The sequence below is a fragment of the Lepidochelys kempii genome, chromosome 2 (genome assembly GCF_965140285.1).
Source record: "Lepidochelys kempii isolate rLepKem1 chromosome 2, rLepKem1.hap1, whole genome shotgun sequence".
NCBI classification, from domain to species: domain Eukaryota; kingdom Metazoa; phylum Chordata; order Testudines; family Cheloniidae; genus Lepidochelys; species Lepidochelys kempii.
In genome coordinates, this window is record NC_136381.1 from 218,285,122 (window position 1) to 218,292,957 (window position 7,836).

Genomic DNA, 7,836 nt, shown 5'->3' on the forward strand with positions numbered 1-7,836 from the left:
TATTGATCACTGGGAATTAGACATTGTACAACATGGCTACTCGATAGAATTCCTCCCTTTCCCATCTCACCAGGACTCCCACCAGTTCTCTCTGGGAAGCCCTACCCATGACACCCTTCTTCAACATGAGGCAGACACCTTCCTCGGGAAGGGTGCTATCATTGACAGGGGCTTCTACTGCCTATACTTTCTCATCCCAAAGAAGGACGGGGGCCTCTGCCAAATCCTTGATCTCTTCTTACTCTTACTGCTACTCTGCTTTTCTTCATCAGAAAGACCAAGTTCTGTATGGTGATGCTCACTTTCATCCTTCCCTTCCTCCCCCCAGGGCATGGCTTGCAGCCCTCGACATGAAAGACCCATATTTCCATGTTGACAGCCTTCCAGCCCACCGCAAAGTCCTCTGCTTCCATGCAGGCAACAGTCACTATCAATTCAGGGTCCTTCCATTAGGCTTCACCACAGCCCCCAAGGTCTTTGTGGTCATAGCAGCCAGCATGGGCACTTTGTATTCCCCTACCTGGACTATTGGCTGCAGATGGGTCCGTCCCTCACCGAGAGGACAACAGCAGTTGCAGCCCTCCACTCACTTCTCACCTCGCTGGGCGCCTGTGTCAATGAGGCAAAATCCATGCTCCTCCTGATGCAGATGATCCACTTAATCAGAACATGCCTGTATTGTGTCTCAGTGCAAGCCTTCCTACTGGCAGACCACTTTTCCACCCTCATGAAGATGCTGAGCCTCAACCTGCACTCGACAGTGCACTCTTTCTCTGCCTCCTTGGCCACGTGGCAGCTTGCACCTATGTGACACCACACATGCATCTCCCTATGTGCTGCCTACAGCTGTGGCTCTTCTCATTCTGCAGGCCCCACATCACCCAACTGGACTTGTCCTTGACCGTCCCCAGCTTGGTCTGCTCCTCTTTTACCTGGTAGACCAATCCTACCAAAGTGCTCAGAGGCACCCCCATCCCCATGGCCACCCTCACCACAGACGCTTCCCTGGCAGGGTGGGGCACACAATTGTCCACTTCCCCTGTGTAGTGTGGCTGGCCTCATAGGCAGACGCACATGCACATCAACACACTAGAGCTGCACATGGTCTGCTGGGCCTACTACATGTTCCTGCCTCTGTTCTGCAACCAACACGTCCAGATCCTCTTGGACAACACCACCACCGTGGTGTACACAGACTGGGTGGCACCAGATCCCTGTCACTGTACACAGAGGCCATCCACCTCTGCAACTGGTGTCTCCCCCACAACATACTGCCCCACACGGCATACCTCCTGGACCTCCAGGCATACCTCACCCAGCTGCCATTGGAACTACAGGCCACATGTTCCCTTGCCCACCTATCCATGAAAGTCCTCTTCCTCATGGCCATCACTTCTATCCAGAGGGTCAATGAATTGTTGGCCATGATGGCTGACCCCATGTGTACAGTTTTCCATAAAGACAAGGTCTCCCTGCACCTTCATCTTAAGTTCTTCCCAAAGGTTGTCTCCGAGTTTCACCTTAACCAGTCCATCCACCTTCCGGTCTTCCATCCTAAACCACATGCCACTTCCGTGGACAGGATGCTGCACTCCCTGAACATCCGCAGGGTTCTAGCCTTCTACTTGGACAGGACTCGTGCATTTTGTGCCTCCCCATGCCTCTTTGTAGCCTTCGAAGAACGGTCAAGAAGGCTGGCCCCTTCCTCGCAATGCCTATCCAATTGGATCTCTAAGTGCATTACATAATGCTATGTGCACTCCAACTCAACACCATTCGGGCAGGATCACTGAACACTCCATGTGGGTGCATCCACCCACCTCTGTTTCCCTGGTGGATGAGCCCTGGCACCGGGTCGGCTGGGCAACAACAGGGCACCCTGGCCACATCTTTACAGCGCACTATGCCACCAACATGACTGTACGACGTGCAATCCTGCAGCAGGCCTTACCCATCACATCCTCACACCCACCTCCCAAGTTGATCACTGCTCCGTACTCACCCACATTTGGAATACATAGAGGGATCATCGCTTGATGAAGAAGAGGAGGTTACTTACCTGTAACAGGAAGTTCTTCAAGATGTGTGGTCTCTATTTGTATTCCAATACCTGCCCACCTTCCCCTCCCATATGCAGCGGTAAAAGGTGGACTGAGGGCGTGTTGTCCCGCATGGCCTCTTATAACCTTGCATGGAGCATGGAGCCATGTAAGATGACCGTGCAGGTCAATGGACTCTGCTGCTGAAAAATGTCCAGCTCCAGTGCACGGTGTATGTACACCCGCATGTGGAGACATCTAGCCCTGAAACCTGCCTCCAGCAATGACTGACACCTGATACTTCAGCAGCATGTACCTTTTTTGCTGATGTTTGTAAATAATTATTTACAAAATACATTACACAATTTACAATGTACAAAATGTTTGTGGGATTTCTTCAAATGTGATTATCATCATTTAAATAATGATCTGTAAAACAACATATGTAAAATAATTATTTCACTGAAAACAGAGTGTGAGTTTCACACTCTCATTCACCTCCCTACCTGCCTTCTCCAGCAGTTCCAGAACTTCATCTTTTCTGGGCAGGAGAGTGCTATTTCAAAAAGATGGGAAATGCTCTTGAGGATAATGAGAATAACTGATGACAATTTTTTCCAAAATTATTATTGGCAGGAGCTTTACAATCTTGTTCCAATTCCAGGCCCTATTAAGAGCAAAATAATTATTTTACAAAGGAACTCTTCTGAGGGCAAAGTCCCTGCTCATCAGAGCAGACTGCATTTGAAAACCATTCAGGCATGGTTGACATTTCTGAGAACATAACTTCAAAAAGTGGGGTGCCAAGGATAGAGTTAAAAGATATAAATGTGTCATCCTGCCGGATATTTCAGAAGCTCAACTTTGCTGTCAGTTTACCTGTTCATATTAGAAACACTGATTCTCCCTCCATTCCTACTTCATATGAAGCTGGGAAATCCCCTTTAAAATTCTAAGTTGAGATGACAGTCCTCCTTTAAATTCCTAACTGTAAAGTTAATAGATGAAGTGTTTGGAACATCTAATCCTTAAGTCCCAATAGAGGAAGAATTATTCTACATCAAAAAGGTAATGCACCACATTTGTTTTTATTACGTGCTGAACATAAGACTGGCTATACTAGATCAGACCAATGGTCCATCCAGCCCAATATCCTCTCTTCCAACAGTGGCCAATGCCAGGTGTTTTAGAAGAAATGAACAGAACAGGCACTCAAGTGATCCCACCCTCTTTTTGTCCACTCTGAGCTTCTGGCAAATAGAGGCTAGGGAGGCCCAGAAAATGGGGTTGCATCCCTGACCATCTTGGCTAATATCCATTGATAGACCCATCCTCCATGAACTTATGTAGTTCTTTTATTGAACCCTGTTATAGTTTTGGCCTTCACAACATCACCTGGCAACAAGTTCCACAGGTTGACTGTGTGAAGTAGTAATTCCTTTTGTATGTTTTAAACCACCTGCCTAGTAATTTCATGAGTGACCCCTGGTTTTTGTGTTATGTGAAAGAGTGAATAACACTCTCCTTATGGTTGTTATCCACACCAGCCCTCTATCATATCCCCTCTTAGTCGTCTCTTTTCCAAGCTGAAAAGTCCCAATCTTCTTAATCTTTCCTCATTTGATTCTGTTCCATAGCCTTAATCATTTTTGATGCCTGTTTCTGTATCTTTTCAAATATATGTTTTTGAGATGGGGTGATCAGAACTGCACTCAGTATTCAGGTGTGGGCATCCCTGGGATGTATATAGTGGTATTATATTTTCTGTTCTATTATCTATCCCTTTCCTAACATTGTTAGTTTTTTTTGACTGCCACGGTACATTAAGCTAAGCTGGTGTTTTCAGAGAACAGTCCACAATGACTCCAAGATCTTTTTCTTGAGCTAATTTAGAACCCATCATTTTGTATGTAAAGTTGGGGTTATATTTTGCCAATGTGTATTACTCTGCATTCATCAACATTTAATTTCATCTGCCGTTTTGTGAGATCCCTTTGTAGCTGTTCACAGTCTGCTTTGGAGTTAACTATCTTGAGTAATTTTGTATCATCTGCAAATTTTGCTACCTCACTGTTTACCCCTTTCCCAGATCATTTATGAATATGTTGAATAGCACTGGTCCCACTACAAGTCCTTGGGGAATGCCTCTACCTCTTTCCACTGTGAACGCTGACCATTTATTCCTACCCTTTGTTTTCTGTCTTTTAACCAGTTACTGATCCCTGAGAAGACCGTCTCCCTTACCTCATGACAACTTACTTTGCTTAAGAACCTTTGGTAAGGGACCTTGTCAAAGGCTTTCTGAAAGTCCAAGTACACTATATCCAGTGGATCACCCTTGTCCATATGTTTGTTGACCATCCTCCCAGAATTCTAATAGATTGGTGAGGGATAATTTCCCTTTACGAAAGCCATGCTGACTTCCCCAACAAATCGTGTTCATCTATGTGACCGATAATTCCATTCTTTACTGTACTTTCAACCAATTTGCCTGGCACTGAAGTTAGGTTTACTGGCCTGTAATTGCCAGGATTACCTCAGGAGGTTTTGGGGTTTTTTTTAAATTGAGGTCACATTAGTTATCCTCCAGTCCTTTGGTACAGAAACTGATTTAAATGAGGGGTTGCATACCAGTGTCAGTAGCTCTGCAATTTTGTATTTGAGGTTTTTTTCAAAACTCTTGGGTGAATACCATTTACTCCTGGTGATTGATTACTGTTGAAGCTATCAATTTGTTCCAAAACCACCTCAATCTGGGACAGTTGCTCAGATTTGTGAGCTAAAAAGAGTGACTCAGGTGTGGGAATCTTCCCCATATTCTCTGCAGTGAAGACTGATGCAAAGAATTCATTAAGCTTCTCCACAATGGCCTTACCTTCCTTCAGTGCCTCAGTCAGCTAGTGGCCCACTGATAGTTTGGCAGGCTTCCTGCTTCTGATGTACTTAAAAGAATTTTTTGCTGCTAGAACTTGAAGAGCAACTTGCCAAAGTCTCCAACTTTTTTTGGCCTGCCTACTTCTACTTCTACACTTGCCTTGCCAGAGTTTATGCTCCTTTCTATTTTCCTCACAAGGATTTACCTTTCAATTGTTAAAGGATGCCCTTTTGCCTCTTCCAGCTTCTTTTACTTTGTTGTTTAGCCATGGTGGCACTTTTTTGGTGGTCCTACTATTATTTAATTTGAGCCTCTATTATGGTGCTTTTAAGTTTCCAGGCTGCTTGCAGGCATTTCACTTGTGTGACTGTACCTTTTAATTTCCATTTAACTAGCTTCCTCATTTTGTGTAGTTCCCTTTTCCAAAGTTAAATGCTAGTAGGGTGGATTTCTTTGGTGTTTCCCCCCTCCCCCACAAGAATATTTAATTTAATTACATTATGGTAGCTGTTACCAAACAGTTCTTGGACCAGATCCTGTGCTCCACATGGGACCAAATCAAGAAATCTCTCTCCTCTTGTGGGTTCCAGGACTAGCTGCTCCACCAAGCGGTCATTTATGGTGTCAAGAAATTTTCTGTCTGCACCCTGTTCTGAGGTGACATGTACCCAGTCAGTATAGAGAGAGTTGAACTCCTCCATTATATTGAGTTTTCTATTTTTATAACCTCTCCATTCTACCAGAGCATTTCACAATCACCATCCTGGTCATGTGGTCAGTTGTATATCCCTACTGCTATATTCTTATTATTCAAGCATGGAATTTCTATCCCTAGAGATTCTATGGTAGTTTGATTCACTTAAGATTTTTTCTATATTTGACTCTATGCGTTTTCACAGATAACGTCACTCCCTCACCAGCATGACCTGTCATTCTTATATATTTTGTAACCTGGTATCACCATGTCTCACCAATTATCATTGTTCCACCAAGTTTCTGTGATGTCTATTATATCAAATCCTCAGAAGCACTCAAGTTCACCTATCTTAGTATTTAGTCTTCTTGCATTTGTATAAAAGCACTTATAAAATTTGTCACTTTTTAGCTGTCTACCATTATGTGATGTAATTGAATTGGGCTCTTTTTCATTTGATTGTTTCTCTTCAGTTCCTACCTGTATTTTATCAACTTCCATCCTTTACTCCTTATGAGGATACTGAGAATCCCCATTAATACATTCTCCCCTAAGGGATGTCTCTGTCTGAACTGTGTGCTCCTCTGCATCTGTCAGTTTCTCCTCCCCCTTCCCCACCCCCCGTCCTTAATTTAAAAACTCCTCTACAACCTTTTTAATTTTACATGCCAGCAATTTGGTTCCATTGAGGTGGAGGCCATCCTTCGTGTATAGGCTCCTCCGTTCCCCAAAGTTTCAGTGATTCCTTATAAACCCCTCCTCCCTACACCATCATCTTATTCATGCACTGAGACCCAATGATGCCTGTCGCTGACCCTGCATGTGGAACTGGAAGCATTTCAGAGGGGGTCCTGGACTTCAATCTCTTATCTAGCAGCCTAAATTTGGCCTCCAGGACCTCTCTCCTACCTTTCCCTAGGTCATTGGTACTTAACATGTACCATGACCACCGGCTCCTCCCTAGCACTGCACATAAGCCTGTCTAGATGTGTCAAGAGATCAGCAAACTCCACACCTGCCAGGCAATTCACCATATGGTTCTCCCAGTCATCTATATTTCTAATGATCAAATCCCACCCTTACTATTTCCTGTGTCTGCCTAATAATTGGGAGCCTGGAGTTATGTGCATTTAAATATTTATAAAGGCAACCCTAAGTTGTGTACATGACCTTGGGCTTAAACTCACAGACAGAATACGAAGCTGTGACAAAAAAGCTAAGCAAGGGTGATGTGTGCCATACGGTACCTGCTCTCCTATCCCTTAACAACTTTCTTCATATGCCTCCACTGCATCTCAGTGCTGAGAACAAATGGCACATTTCATGCTTACCTGGAATGGCCTTTGATTTATACTGATTGCTGTCTCATGCTTTATCAGAGTAGGTATCATATAACTTTAACAAGTTTGAACCCATAGAGTTCATCATCATACTTGAAAACATACACACTCCCTCTCAAACTGCCCTTACTTCCCTCTCCCCACCGCATCACAACTGCAGCTATGTCTATGAAAGCCCTGCAACCAGGTAATTATACATTTACCTAGTCCATACATGTTACTATCATCCTCTCCCCACCATGCCATCTGTTTGTTATACATTGCGGTTTTGTATTAACTAAGATCATAAACTTCAGGGCAAGGACTTTCATTCAATGCTCAGCACAGGGGACACTCCCTCACTGAGAATTGTAATACAAAGAATAAATGACTATTGCATGTTGTAATAGACTGTTATTGTCCCAGTATGTAATTCTATGTTCCCTTAGCTTACGGTGGTAAATTAGAAACTTGGATGATAATGACTCCTTCCCCCCCATCTTATACAGGGTTCAGGACTACTGTAACTAATATATGTTCACATCAAGCCCATTTCCTTTTCATACCTGTATTTTACATGGATGTTCTGATGATTATTTTACTATTCAAACTATATCTTGCAATAAGCTATAAAAGAAGATACATATTATAAAAGAAAAGTCTGTCAACTATTTTCCTATCGATTAGAATTTTCAGATCAAATCACTGAAGGAAAAAAGTGTATTCTAATGTAATTGTGTGAGCGATCAATGCTCATTAAGGATATCAAGGAGAAACTCAGAATGAAGTAGTTTTTTAATCCATAGAACACGCATAGTTGTTGCAATAGAAACTTCCCCACACTAGGCAGTTGGAATACTTCAATGATGATTTAGCGGTCACACTTCCCTCTGAGGGCTTGAGAATGCT